The sequence below is a fragment of the Physeter macrocephalus genome, chromosome 19 (genome assembly GCF_002837175.3).
Source record: "Physeter macrocephalus isolate SW-GA chromosome 19, ASM283717v5, whole genome shotgun sequence".
Classification (NCBI taxonomy): domain Eukaryota; kingdom Metazoa; phylum Chordata; class Mammalia; order Artiodactyla; family Physeteridae; genus Physeter; species Physeter macrocephalus.
Genome location: NC_041232.1, coordinates 5,408,932 through 5,422,390, shown reverse-complemented (window position 1 = coordinate 5,422,390; position 13,459 = coordinate 5,408,932). Strand labels below are relative to the sequence as shown.

The 13,459-nt window shown below is 43.9% G+C and overlaps 1 protein-coding gene and 1 pseudogene across 2 annotated transcripts in view; one reads left to right on the top strand and one right to left on the bottom strand.

Moving 5' to 3' along the window:
* Positions 1-13,459, top strand: part of ZNRF3 (zinc and ring finger 3) — a 148,622-nt gene that overhangs the window by 41,437 nt on the left and 93,726 nt on the right. The window lies entirely within an intron of this gene.
* LOC102985012 (origin recognition complex subunit 4-like) lies at positions 8,986-10,427 on the bottom strand (annotated as a pseudogene).

Genomic DNA, 13,459 nt, shown 5'->3' with positions numbered 1-13,459 from the left:
TTTGGCGGTACGCGGGCCTCCCTCTGCTGTGGCCTCTCCCGTTGCGGAGCACAGGCTGCGGACGCACAGGCTCAGCAGCCATGGCTCACGGGCCCAGCCGCTCCAAGGCATGTGGGATCCTCCCGGACCGGGGCACGAACCCGCATCCCCTGCATCGGCAGGCGGGCTCTTAACCACTGCGCCACCAGGGAGGCCCTCAAGCACTAGTCTTTTGACATGGGAAGTGACAAAAGGGGAATCAATCTAGGAGGCTACTATTGGTTAGGAAGCCCATCCATCCTTGCCAGGCACTAGGTCAGGCACTAGGAACACTGCAATGGAAAATACACAGATCCAACATCGCACTGGGGAGCCTCTGTCCCAGTACAGTCATTCTGGAAACAGAGGGACTCTTCCTGTCCAGTTCCCCAGGGCTGTATGTGTAGTACATGTGTGATCAAGAAACAGCTAAGCTTTGGTCACATGGCAAAATACAGGTGAGGCTCCCGTGGTCAGAGAAGGCATGATGGGGACATGCCGAGCTTGGTGACGCATCGGTGTGGAGAGCCTGGGAGACCTGAACTCGGTGACAAGTGTAGGCTGTCAGCCAGGCATGGGGCCAACTTGGAACAGAGGCTGTGGAAGGGACAGGGATGTGTGTGGTACCTATAGCTGAGGCTCAGGTGATGACCTTACCGTGCTCAAGCTCGGAGAGGATGAGTTGAGCCACGCACACAGTCACCCCTGAGCACCTATTTGAAATCAAGGGTGAGAGCCTAGAACAGGGAGGTCTGCCTGGGGCAGTAGGGTGTGGAGGAGCTGATGCTTATCTTAGCTGGGGAGAGGCCTGGCCCTCTCCTGAGCTTGGTTTCCTCACCTGTAAAAGGAGGCCTACATCTCAAAGGTCTCTCCTGGTTTGATTAAAAAAAAAACAAAACAGAAAAAACTTAACATTGTTGAGTAAGAATGTAACCACTTGCCTCTTTGATCTTTGATCAGTGATCCGGGTGAGTGGAGGGGACCTGGCTTTTCCTGGCTCCTGCTACCTTTGGAGTGGATGCAAAACGTCTGTTTGTAGATGGCCAGGCCCCTGTTGTCATATACAGAAGCTCAGGCAGCGTGAGAGTGCAGGAGCCACACAGCAACACGGGGTCATTGTGTGCATGTACTCGTAGTCTGTCCCCGGGCCGCTCTGCCCGGCAGTGACTTGAGCTGAGAGGCAAGACTGAGCAGAAAAGTGGTTTCTGCAACTAGAGCCCTGAAAGCTGGTGCAGGGCTGATCCCTATTTACTTCAGTCCTTGTCTTGGGTGTCTCTGGCTGTGGTTGGCTCCCCTTAAGAACCTGCCTGGAGGAGGTTTACCCAGTGTCCGCCTTCTCTTTACCAGCAGTAGTGAATCTTCAGTTGCATCCTCTCTCAGATGTGCTGTTCCCTCTCGCCCCTCGTCCCCATGCCCCTTGCCTCTCCTTTCCTCTGCCTGAAAGACAGAAAGCAAAACTTCTAATTATATGGAAACAAAGATTGCCAAGGTTTATTAGAATGAAGTGTTGTGGGCGTGGGTGTGTGTGTGTTCCACCTATAATAACGGCCAAATCTTCCAAAGTACGTCATCTGACATTTTAGAATATAGACCTTCTTCTCATGGCAAAGCTGTATTTTAATAGCTTGTGGTTTTTAAAATATAATCTAAACTCATGAACAAATGCGTTCTTCTCAATTATACCCTGATTCTACCATGATCTTCCCTTTCTTCTCCTTAATGTCTCTAGAAATTATTGGAATCTACTTATAAAAACTGGGGGATTGTACATTATAAGTGTTCAAAAATGAATCAGTTCAAGTCTGAGCAGTATGGTAGTTAAAAGGAGTTTTAGGTGTTATTCTGATTCTCTTTTTTTAAGGAACATTCCTGAACTTGATTGAAGCCGTCAGTGTTCCTGATGAGCCACGGGCTCGTGAAGCAAACGTTGGAGTCTCCTGGTGGGCATTATAACTGTTAAGGAGTTAGTGTTACCCCTGCCGTGTTTAAACATTAACCAGAGGGCTTCCTCTGCCGTTATCTGTTATCAACAATTATTTGGAACATTTTCTGGCAGTCGAGCTTTGTTTTTCCTCCGAGGAGATGCTAGAACAGGATGAGAATAGACATTAGGCCTCAACAAAGGAAGATTCTTGATTATATCCAGAGAAACAACTGGCTTTGCGGGTACATAGAGTTTGCCTTCTTAACATTTTTAACCTCCTGTCAACACCCCCTGCCCCCCAATACACACACACACACACACACACACACACACACACACACACGAGTTATCTGGATCCGGGGGAGAGGGCTGTAGTAATTATTTTATTGTATAAAAATGAATGGGGCTTCCCTGGTGGCGCAGTGGTTGTGCGTCCGCCTGCTGATGCAGGGGAACCGGGTTCGCGCCCCGGTCTGGGAGGATCCCACGTGCCGCGGAGCGGCTGGGCCCGTGAGCCATGGCCGCTGAGCCTGCGCGTCCGGAGCCTGTGCTCCGCAACGGGAGAGGCCACAACAGAGGAAGGCCCGCGTACCGCAAAAAAAAAAAAAAAAAAAAAAAAAGAATGGTACCTCTTTTCCTATTAGGGATACTCATTAAAATTACTTCGTGGAGACAGAGTGATGGCGAGGTGCAATGAGACACAGTCGAGTGCTTTCTGAGGTATTAATACTCTGAGGCCACTAATATTTGGGGGGACACATAAAGGGGGTACTGCTCTATTGCAGATGTGTTCATTTGGTTATTAACAAAAGGCTGGGGTGACCCAGAAACTTAAACCTGGAGAAGAACAAAAGTACTTTCAAACTCACAAATGGGACGATGTTGGAGGCTCCTGAATAGCCCCTCTGGAGTGCTTTCTCTGCCACCTAGCTGCTTTGGAGCTGTGGCTTCTAATAGCTTCTCAGCCTGGAGGGCCCCATAAAATTTTAGCCTGTTTCTGTATAGAGTGCTTTGGAGTGGCCATTTCTCTCTGCCTCTTATTTACTCTCAAATACCCTCTGGAAAAAGAGCTGATGAGGTGCATTGAGAGTTGACATCAAAGGCCATTCATTGATCGCCATCGCTCAGTGCTCCTGTATTTTTGGCCTTAAATTTTGTTTTAAAAAATTGTTTTAAGGCATAACTCCTATAATTCAAGCAAGCATTAAAGTCTAATCAGTGAAAAAGTATATAGATTAAGAAAGGAGAAGCCTTCCCACCCTACTCTTCCTCCTGTAGATGCTGCCATGACCAGCTGGGTGCCTGGTTTTTCTTTTTGGCAGTTATCTGTGTGCCCTGTTCCTAGACTTGCTGACCCAGGGCTTCTCCAAATGGAGCAGGGGCACCGGAGCACCATAACCAAGGCTCAGCGTGGCGTGCAGTGCGGTCGTGTGAAACAGGACACACTCGCAGGCATTTGTGGGGTAGCGGTGCTTACCTTACGCCCCTGGGTTTCATGTCTCTTCTGTACGCTTCAGATGTTGCCCCAGTTTCTGGGTGTGGCTGTCAACGATTCTTGATTCTTCTGGTGTTGTTCTCCTAATAGGGCACTTCCAGAATGGAAGTTCCTTCGATCTCAGATACGAGCACACAGACGCTGTCCCTGTACTCGTCCTTTGTCCCGAGAGGCGGGAGCCCTTCAGAGGCAGCCCACCTTGGTGTCACAGGTGATAAAGCCCCGTTGTTTTCAGGTATCTGGTCACTCAGCCCCGACCTCGGCATTGCTTCTCTGTGGCTTGGGTTTCGCGTGCCCTGCCGGTGCCCTCGGTTCATCTGTCTTTATTCCGGGTTCTCTGCTTGGCATGCATTCACCAGGCTCCGCTCCCTGAGGGCAAGGCTGCTGTCTTTGCACCTCGGAGGCTGGCCTGTCCACTGTTGATCCCCTGACACCCCACACATCTGGCCAGCTGCCCCGGGTCAGCCCGCCACCTCCTCCAAGGTTTGTTGGGTTCCGTCCTCCAGTGGCTGCAGAAAATGATTTTCTACAATTCCATCACAGTGGTTTATGAGAGAATCCATTTTCCTAACCCGGATATGGGGTCCCTTCCACCAGCAACAGAGTGTTCCCTGAGGGCCTCCAAAGAGGCTCCCCACCTGTATTCCTAGCCACCTCACCAGCCCCAGGAGTCTGGGGAGGTGAGTAGATGATCTTTTTATTAGAAGAAGCACTGCTTGTACTTTTTGTCCTTCCCCACCGTGCACTGAACCCCACCAGGCCTTTCCTGGTCCCCTCCTCGGCGCGGGAGACTCCAGGGGTGCAGACCAAAGGCCGAGTCAAGGTGATTTAGGAAGCCAGACCCTCGCTGCTCTGGCATAGGTTTCTCTGCATCTGTCAGGCTCTCCCAAGAGCTGTTTTGTTTCACCCGGCACCTTTATTGCTGTTTTCCGCTCACTGGCTGGCCTGCTGCTCCCAGACTCATGTGAAGGTCTTTCAGCTGTAGGTTCCTAATGGGGAGGACAATCTCCTGTCGGCTCTCCAGTGTCACTCTCCTTATCCTCTGGCTGAAAGTCCTGACCTGACCCAGCCATGACCCAGACTTGGACCCTAGGTGGCCTTTCTAGCTTGGTCGACCTCCCATCTCTACTTGTGCAACTTGGGTTTTGTGGCTGTCATGCCCCCCGCACACACCACACCTGTGTAGTCTCCTGCCTTGAGGACGTGCTGTCCCCGAGCCCTGGAGTCCATCAGCGGCAGGCCTGACACCTTTCAGGTCCCAGTGCCTCGGCACCTCTCTTGGGTTCCCGGGGCCCTGGCAGAGCAGCAGGCTCAGTGCCTGGGAGTGTGGCCCTTGGTTCCTGGACCTGTGAAGTGCCCTGAGTGGCTGCTGGATCGTGGGTGGCTCACTTCTGATTGCTGTGGTGTTGCTCATCTCCCATTCGTCCTCCCCCTTGGCTCTAGGAGGTAGTAATTTTTTTATAATTAATTAATTATCTTTGGCTGCATTGGGTCTTTGTTGCTGCGCATGGGCTTTCTCTAGTTGTGGCAGGTGGGGGCTACTCTTCATTGCGGTGCGTGGGCTTCTCATTGCGGTGGCTTCTCTTGTTGCAGAGCACGGGCTCTAGGCACACGGGTTTCAGTAGTTGTGGCACGCGGGTGTCAGTAGTTGTGGCTCGCGGGCTCTAGAGCACAGGCTTAGTAGTTGTGGCACACGGGTTTAGTTGCTCTGCAGCATGTGGGATCTTCCTGGACCAGGGCTCGAACCCGTGTCCCCTGCATTGGCAGGCGGATTCTTAACCACTGCACCACCAGGGAAGCCCCTCTGTGCTTTTCTTTACCATGGCTTTCCAGTTTCTCTTTTTTACCTTTTAAAAATATTACTTTTTAGGAACATTTGGTATAATGTGCATAAAATTATTTGCTGATTTATGGGAAAAATGATACAAATAGCATCTTTTTTTTTCATAAATTTATTTATTTTATTTTTGGCTGCACTGGTTCTTCGTTGCTGTGAGCGGGCTTTCTTTAGTTGTGGCGAGCTGGGGCTACTCTTCATTGTGGTGCACAGGCTTCTCATTGTGCCGACTTCTCTACGGGCTTAGTTGCTCCGCGGCATGTGGGATCTTCCCGGACCAGGGCTTGAACCTGTGTCCCCTGCATTGGCAGGCGGATTCCTAACCACTGCACCACCAGGGAAGCCACAAGTAGCATCTTGATTGAACATCATTTACCTCAGATATTCAACCAGCAGTACATTTTTATGCAATCTCAACCTATATCCTATTTGTTACCTCTCAAAATATTGGTAAACAATTATTTTAGCTTTACTCTGTATTTCGTGTCAGTGTTTTGGGCACAGGTTGTTGTGCTACTGTCAAATTTTACTTGCTGTTTTTTCTGCAAGTATTTAACAAAAAGTTAAAAAAAGAAAAAAGTCCCATAAAACTCCACCTTGGGTAAGTGATTAAGTATTGTACAAATAAAATGTATGCTATCCCCATTCCATTCCCAAGTTTAAAAAAAATTGTATGATTCGCATATGAAGTTTTTCTTCAGTTATATGTTCTTAAAGAGGGGAACAGTAGCTTTATAATTTATAGTGAGGCTTACACCTTGAGATTTGCAAGAATGGGGATAGGTGAAAGGGAGGTTTGTCAATTGTGGCATTTCCCTCCTTTGTTGTGTAAGCAGATTGTATTCCCACAAAAGTACATATGTTGGTCCTGTCAATTTTAAAAGAGGCTAAATGGCATTAGTTATCTTGTCTTTTCATACAGAGATTTTTTAAAAGTGGCTTAGGAAATAGACATCAAAGATATAAACTACACTTCCCAGCTATAACTAGTTTAACAATTGAAGGGAAGAATTCTGGTATTTTCACTTAGGGTAATCAGTAAGAGTGATCACCAAGGAAGCTAGCTTTCATTTACATTTTTAGTGTTGCAAATTCTTTCGTTTATCCCGTGACTTTCAAAGAAAATGGGGGTGGAAGAGCCCCACCTAGTCACATTGAGTGTCACAGTTCACACCAATGGATTCTCAGTTTTTTTAGGGTAAAGGTGAAGGAAGGGGCAACACTTAGGTTATGGTGGTTTGAAAGAACCTGCATTGTCTTCTAAAACCAAATGAAAATGCAAACCACAGTGGAATCTGCAAGGAATCTCTGCAGAAAGACCAAAACTGTTTCCACAGCACTGCTCTGCAAAACAGATTCTTCAGGAAGTTAATTGTATATAATCATCATATATAGCATTATGATGTGGTAAATTTGAACCAACAGCTCTTAATTCCTCAGAGCCATTCACATCCATGTCCATAAAATTGGAAAGACTTTTTATTTTTGTTTTTTTTTTCTTAATAAGATCCTGTTTTTGGTAGGGCACTTGGAGGGATCACATGAGTGAAAACTGCACCAATGCCGCTAACATTCCTCCTCACCTGTTTTTCAATCTTTTGATTGTGCTGTTAACAGGCTACATTCCTCCTGTAGTAAATGAAAATATCTTTAAGCCATATTTGTTTACATTATTCTCAAAAGTTTTTTACTCGGGCTTTTTCAGATTTGGTTTTTATTGAAGATGGTTTAAACAATTTAAGAGATGAAGTTAGTTTAAAAAATTTAAAGTATATTTTAGCTTCTCTGTATTAGGGAATATGGAAAGGGGAATATCAACATTCCTTCTCTGAAAAAATGCCTTTGAAATGTAGGCACGTGGCTTCATTTGTATGACTTTTGCTAACCTATTTTTTTCTAGTTTGTTTTATAGCTCTTTCACTGATGTTGATGGATTTTCTGTAGCTCTTATGGAGCCAGGGAGGCAGATGAGTGCTCTTAACCTTTTAGTGGAATCTTAAGCTGATAAAAATTTGCAATCTTCAAGCCAGTTCTTTAGGTACTTTTGTGGTCAGTGCCTTTAAAGCAGAGGGTACTTCCCTAAAACAGTTCAGAAAAATTTTTAAAGGGACAATTTTAGCTCAAGTGCAAAATCCTTGCTTCTAGTAATAGTGAATCTACCATGATAAGTATTTTGGCAAACTGTCCCCTAAAAATCTGTAGACTATTGCATAGAACCAGGATGCAAGCCTTAGCTTTCATGAGACACTGCTGAAAAGTAATTGACAGTGATCTGAAAACTTAGAATGCCTAAGTATGCAAAGAATAGGTTGCAACTACTGAAGAGCTATTTTTATGCACAGAAATCTCATATTCCATTCTAAACGCAATACTTCTTAAAAACCAAGTAAATAATTTCTTAGAGTACACTTTTAAAAATACATGGTAAGGAACATGTTACTGAGCTTTAGTGTCAATGAAATGAGTTGAATTCCAGGGTCTGTCAATCCTCTGGACAGGGCCACTACTGTGTTAGTTTTCTCACCTGTAAGCAACAGTAACTAAATATCATAGGGTCTTTGACAGTTAAAAGGATTACAAACTGCACAAGGATAGGGACTCTCTCTTTTGTAAACCTTCCATGAAAATAATAGGCAATCAAATATTCTTGAATAAATGAAGTCACAACACTTAATGAATGCTTATTAAATTTCACTTTAAACATATAGCAGGGACTTCCCTGGTGGTCCAGTGGTTAAGAATCTGCCTTCCAGTGCAGGGGACATGGGTTCAATCCCTGGTCGGGGAACTAAGATCCCACACGCCGCAACTACTGAACCTGCGCGCTCGCCCGCAATGGAGATCCATTACTGGCAAAATAAAAATAAACAAACAAACATATACCAGTATTTGTTCATGGATTCCTGAATTTATAAGGTGATACTTTGACATTTCCACATTCCTCATAGGGGTCTACTTTTTGTTACAAATAGATTTAGTTAACACTGTCATACACTTTCCATTATTTGTGGGAGTGGTTTTACAGGAATTTCCTAAAGTGCCTGTTAGAAAGACAAATGCTAGTCCCTAGAAGAGGCCCAAAAATCTGTATTTAAAAACCTCCTACAAGAGATTCTTCTGTAGATGGTATGAGTACCATATTTTAAGAAGTCTGGAAGAAAATGTTCAAACTTTTGGCTTTTTTCTTCCATGTGAACCATCTTCTAGCCAAACTGATCAGTCTCCTGAACTAGAAGACCTTGGTCTGGGACAGAAACCCAAAATTCCATGAATACAGAAACACTGCAGCACCTCCCAATGGACCAAAAGATTACTCATTACACCTCAACTCTTACCATTGTTTCTTTACTGTTTTAAGGATTGTTAAAACATCTGGCTGCTGGGTTGAAATGAACTCTTCAAATGCATGACATAAATACTTCACAAGTGTTAAATAAGCATGTGGTTCAATCCCTAAAAGAGTCATACTTATTTTTTTGAACAGCTACTTACAAAATAATCTAAATCACTGGAATTATAAATCATGTAACTGCTCGTGATTCAAAGGCAGGGCACAGCCATGATACTGCATATGTAACAGTCTCCCATAAATACAAAAATACATCTTTATAAATATAGGAAAACATAGTAACATATCTTGTTAAAGGACAATAGCTTTTAGTTCTTAAGAGAAGTATGCCTGAAACTCCATAACTGAAGCCATGGTTATATTTATAACCAGTTTAGGGAGGATGTTGCCCACTGCCTAACATCTGTAGGACAGTTAGGGTATTTCTGCAAAGCATTCATAATTTGTGTAGTTTCATCAGCTGGTACTCTCTCTGTGCATTTACTGATGTTCTTTCCAGGGGCCTTATTAATTCTCATTGTTGTAAGTGTTCAAAAACCTTCATGACAACAGGTTTCTCAAAATTATAAACAGAATGGGCCCTCCTTTGAACAAACTTCTGAAACTCATTATAAACCATTTGAAACTTAAAGGGCTCCTCTTCATAGATGTCATTTAAATGTTTCATTGCTATGATAAGACAGATTTCCAAGACCGACAGACCATGTACAATATTTGCTTTAGAGTCCACGCTACATAGCTGGTTTGCCTCCATCAGATCTGCTGCAGTCATAAATGGTTGTGATGGTGTTACGCAATTTAAAGCAAGCCTCAATAGCATGTGTGATGACCACAGGTTTTTGCTGACATTGAAATGCTTCTGCAGCACTTCTTGTACACTTCTATCTTCTGAGAGACTCTGAACCTTCTCATTCCACTTCTCAGCGAAAATCTTGTCTGGAAATACTGCAGATAGAGATAATCGTTCTTTAAATATTTTAAGATACTGTGGAAAACCAAATGAATTCATTAAGTGTATCTGCCAGTGGGAAAATCGTGACTTCACTCTTTTTTCTAAGAGTTCCAAAATATCCAATCTACGTGTAAGACCAATAACTGCTACTGGAGTCTGTGCAAACTGAGAAATGTCAAAAAGATTATAGAGGAGTGTTTGGTTTTTATGATGAGCAAAAAGATCAAATTCATCTAATATGAAGATCGCTGGGCAACTACGAGTCCAGTCACCTTTTTTTAAAGCTTCCAGAAGAAATGAAAGGTTTTCAGCAAAGCTTCCAAAAACTTTATCTCCAACTACAGTTTCCAGATTTAACTGCCTTTAGGGCAATTTTATCATCGATCTGCAGCAGTCCATTTAAGTGAACTTGTAATACATTTTCACTCCCTCTTCTACTTCTATTAGTTCTTTCAAAGCATGGTTTATTAACATAGTCTTTCCTGATTCTCGGGGTCCAATAATGAGAGCAGAGTTACTTTCTCCATGGATAGCAGTTCTTTTCAGCAGCTCAATTAAGTGTTTATATTGTACTTGTACTCCAAATAGGTTACTATGTGGACTCTGATGACAAAATCTTTCATGTAAAATTCTTTGTACCCGGGAAGGTATTCTGCTTGTATTAAGTTGTTACTCTTTGATTTAGAGTGGTTCTTCATACATGCTAAGGGGAGAATTCAAGTTAAGAAGATGACTAATTCTCTTATCACCTTTGCATGGTAACAGACCTTCAGAGTAACGAAAATATATACTAACCTGTGAAAGGTATTCTGCTTGTATTAAGTTGTTACTCTTTGATTTACGACTGCTCATTTCAACAAATTGAAATCCAGGGCAGAACAGGATTCTGGGGATCGCGGGAATCCCTTCACAGGCTCCTCTCGCCGCGTACTCTTCTCTGCCTCACCTGCTGCCGCTGCCAGCGATACACCCATACTCCCTTTACCATGGCTCTCATGGAGCTGAGCCAGCAGGCAGAGCAGCCCCTTGAGGGCCTCTGAAAGCAGTGCTGAAGTACAGACTCCAAGGGTCTTCTGCACGAGGTGGAAGGAGTCTCGGGATGTACCTGGAGGGGAGGAAGCCAGCCAGGCATTATAAATACTCCTGGGCCTCGGAGTAGGATGGCAGAGGACATCTGGGGCCATTCCAAAGGCAGGGCTGATAGGCTCACTGTTAATTTGAGCTGCTACTACATTCATGTTTAGGAATTTTTTTTTTTTTTAATTATGAAGATGAGTCTCTACCTCTTAAAAACTGTTAATTGTCATGCCCTGGCTGGTGCTGTTAATATACAACTGAGACTGGAGGCCATAAATTTGAAGATGATGAGCTGTTGCCAACAAACTTTCCTCTTACAATAAAAAATTTTTTAAAAAAGAAACTCTCCCCCCATGCCAGATTTGTTTGTCCGAGACTTGTCTCTGTAGGTATCCCAGGGGCTCCCATGGAAGCTGGCTTGGGATGTTGGGGAGACAAGGGAAGGGACAGAGTGGGTCAGTCTGAGTTGGGACTGGCCTGTGCTTGCCTCCTGGTGCATGTGCTGTGTCAAGGCCTGCATCTGGGCTTAAAATGCTATTCATTCATCAACATACTGACCCCCTTTTCAAGTTTCATTGTTCTGTTGTTTTGACTATAAAAATGACACTTTTTATAAAACCAGTTTCTGTGATCTGGAACAGGGTTCTCAAACTTTGATGTGCATCAAAATCATCTGGCCCCCACCTCTAGAGAGTCTGATTCAGTGGCCCTGGGGTGGGGCCTGAGAATTTGCATTTCTAACAAGTTTCCAGGTATCGCTGCCACGGCTGATCTGGCAACCACCCTTTGAGAACCCGTGATCTAAAAGATACAAGGAAATGAACACCATCTTCAATCTTACCACTCAGAACCATTGTTCACATTTGAAATGTAGTGAATATATATTTATGTATATGGACAGAGTTTTAAAAGCAAAGATGGTTCTGTGCTATACATATTATTGCTTTTTAAAAAAAAACTTTTTTTTTTTTTTGACTGTACCTTGCAGCATGTGGAACTTCCCCCACCAGGGATTGAACCTGCACCCCCTGCAGTGGAAACACGGAATCTTAACCACTGGACCGCCAGGGAAGTCCAAAACAAATTTTAAATTTTAGAATCGTTTTAGACTTACAGATAAGCTGCAAAGATAGAGAGTTCCCATATACCGTTCACCCAGTTTCTCTTATTGTTAATGTCTTACATTATTGTGGTACATTTGTCACAACTAAGGAACCAACAGTGGTACATTACTGTTAACTCCACACTATTTTTGCTTTTAATGAAAATATTGCTTTTAATGTTTTTTCATGATAAGATTCAAATATCAGAACTGCATAGTGACAGAAGGAAAAGACCTCTTTACTCCTCCCATCTCATTACCTATATATTTCAGAGTATTTTTCTGTGCACTTGTATACCCATGTAATCACACACACACACACACACACACCTTTTTTTTCATTTAATGTGTCTTGAAAGTTTTTTTTTTATCAGTATATCTAGATCTGTCCCATTGTGTTTCAATGGATAGCACACATTGTTTGGTACCCTTTTAAAACTTAATAATATCTTATCAGTTTCCAGAATTTAAATCTAGTGGATGAAAGGTGAGGTCTGGCATACCTCCCTTTTATCTTGCATTGGAGGTTAGACATTATTTGCCTGCCTCTGTGGAGTACTTAGCATGGTCCAGGCGCTGCCAAGCCTTTAGCATACATTATCTAACACACTTATCAAAACAACCTTACGAAACAGGTATCATTATTGTCCTTATTAACAGATGAGGAAACAGGGTCAGGGAGGTTAAGCGAGCAAAACCCTTTGACGACTTTCTAGCTGAAGCAGGCTCTCTGGCGTTTTGAGTGTCGTGAGCCACTCAGTTTAGTGTGACCATGGCGTGTTTGTTCAGCTTTCCTGTGTGCCACACCCAGTGCTAGAATATGAAGGTGAAGGATGTCGTTAAGGAACTTGGGCTAGTTGGGAGGACATGCATGTAAACAAATAATTATAGGCTAAGAATTACACCGGAGGTTTAAAATTACTGGTGGGGTTTTGACACCTTGAAAAAAATCCACTGGAGGAGGGGATGTGTGCTTGGAACTGTTGCATTGCAGAGGTGCAGAGGGAAATGCAGCTTCAGACTTGGCAATCTGACCTGAGTTCGAAGTCTAGTGTTACTTTTCAGCTGAGTGACCCTAGGTAAGGCATTTAACCTCTCTGTGTTTTTGTTATGAGTATCTTAAAAAATACTTCTTATGGTTGTAAGATTAAATAGATACATAGTAAGAGCTAGCTATTGTTATGCTTAATAAATACACAAATATATATTAAGTATTTTGTATATTTAGTGGGCTTAATAAATATAAATGTGTAATCTCTGCCACATCAATTGCTGAGTGGAAACTTGGAGGACTTCCCTGGCGGTCCAGTGGTTGGGACTCAGCGCTTCCACTGCAGGGGGCACGGGTTTGATCCCTGGTTGGGGAACTAGGATCATGCATGCTACGTGGCGCAGCCTAAATTAAAAAAAAAAAAAAAATCCTTGTTAAGTTCTAGACAGAAATAAGTAAGGAGCCAAATCTCACAGTCTTTTATCTCTCGAGACCAAATCCTGAAGACCTCCCGGGACGCCTCATGCCCCTATCTTGCCTTCTCTTGATGGGCCTCACTCTTGACACTTACCCCTCACTCCCACGTGCATTTTTTTTTTTTTTTTTTTTGTGGTATGCGGGCCTCCCTCTGTTGTGGCCTCTCCCGTTGCGGAGGACAGGCTCCGGACGCGCAGGCTCAGCGGCCATGGCTCACGGGCCCAGCCGCTCCGCGGC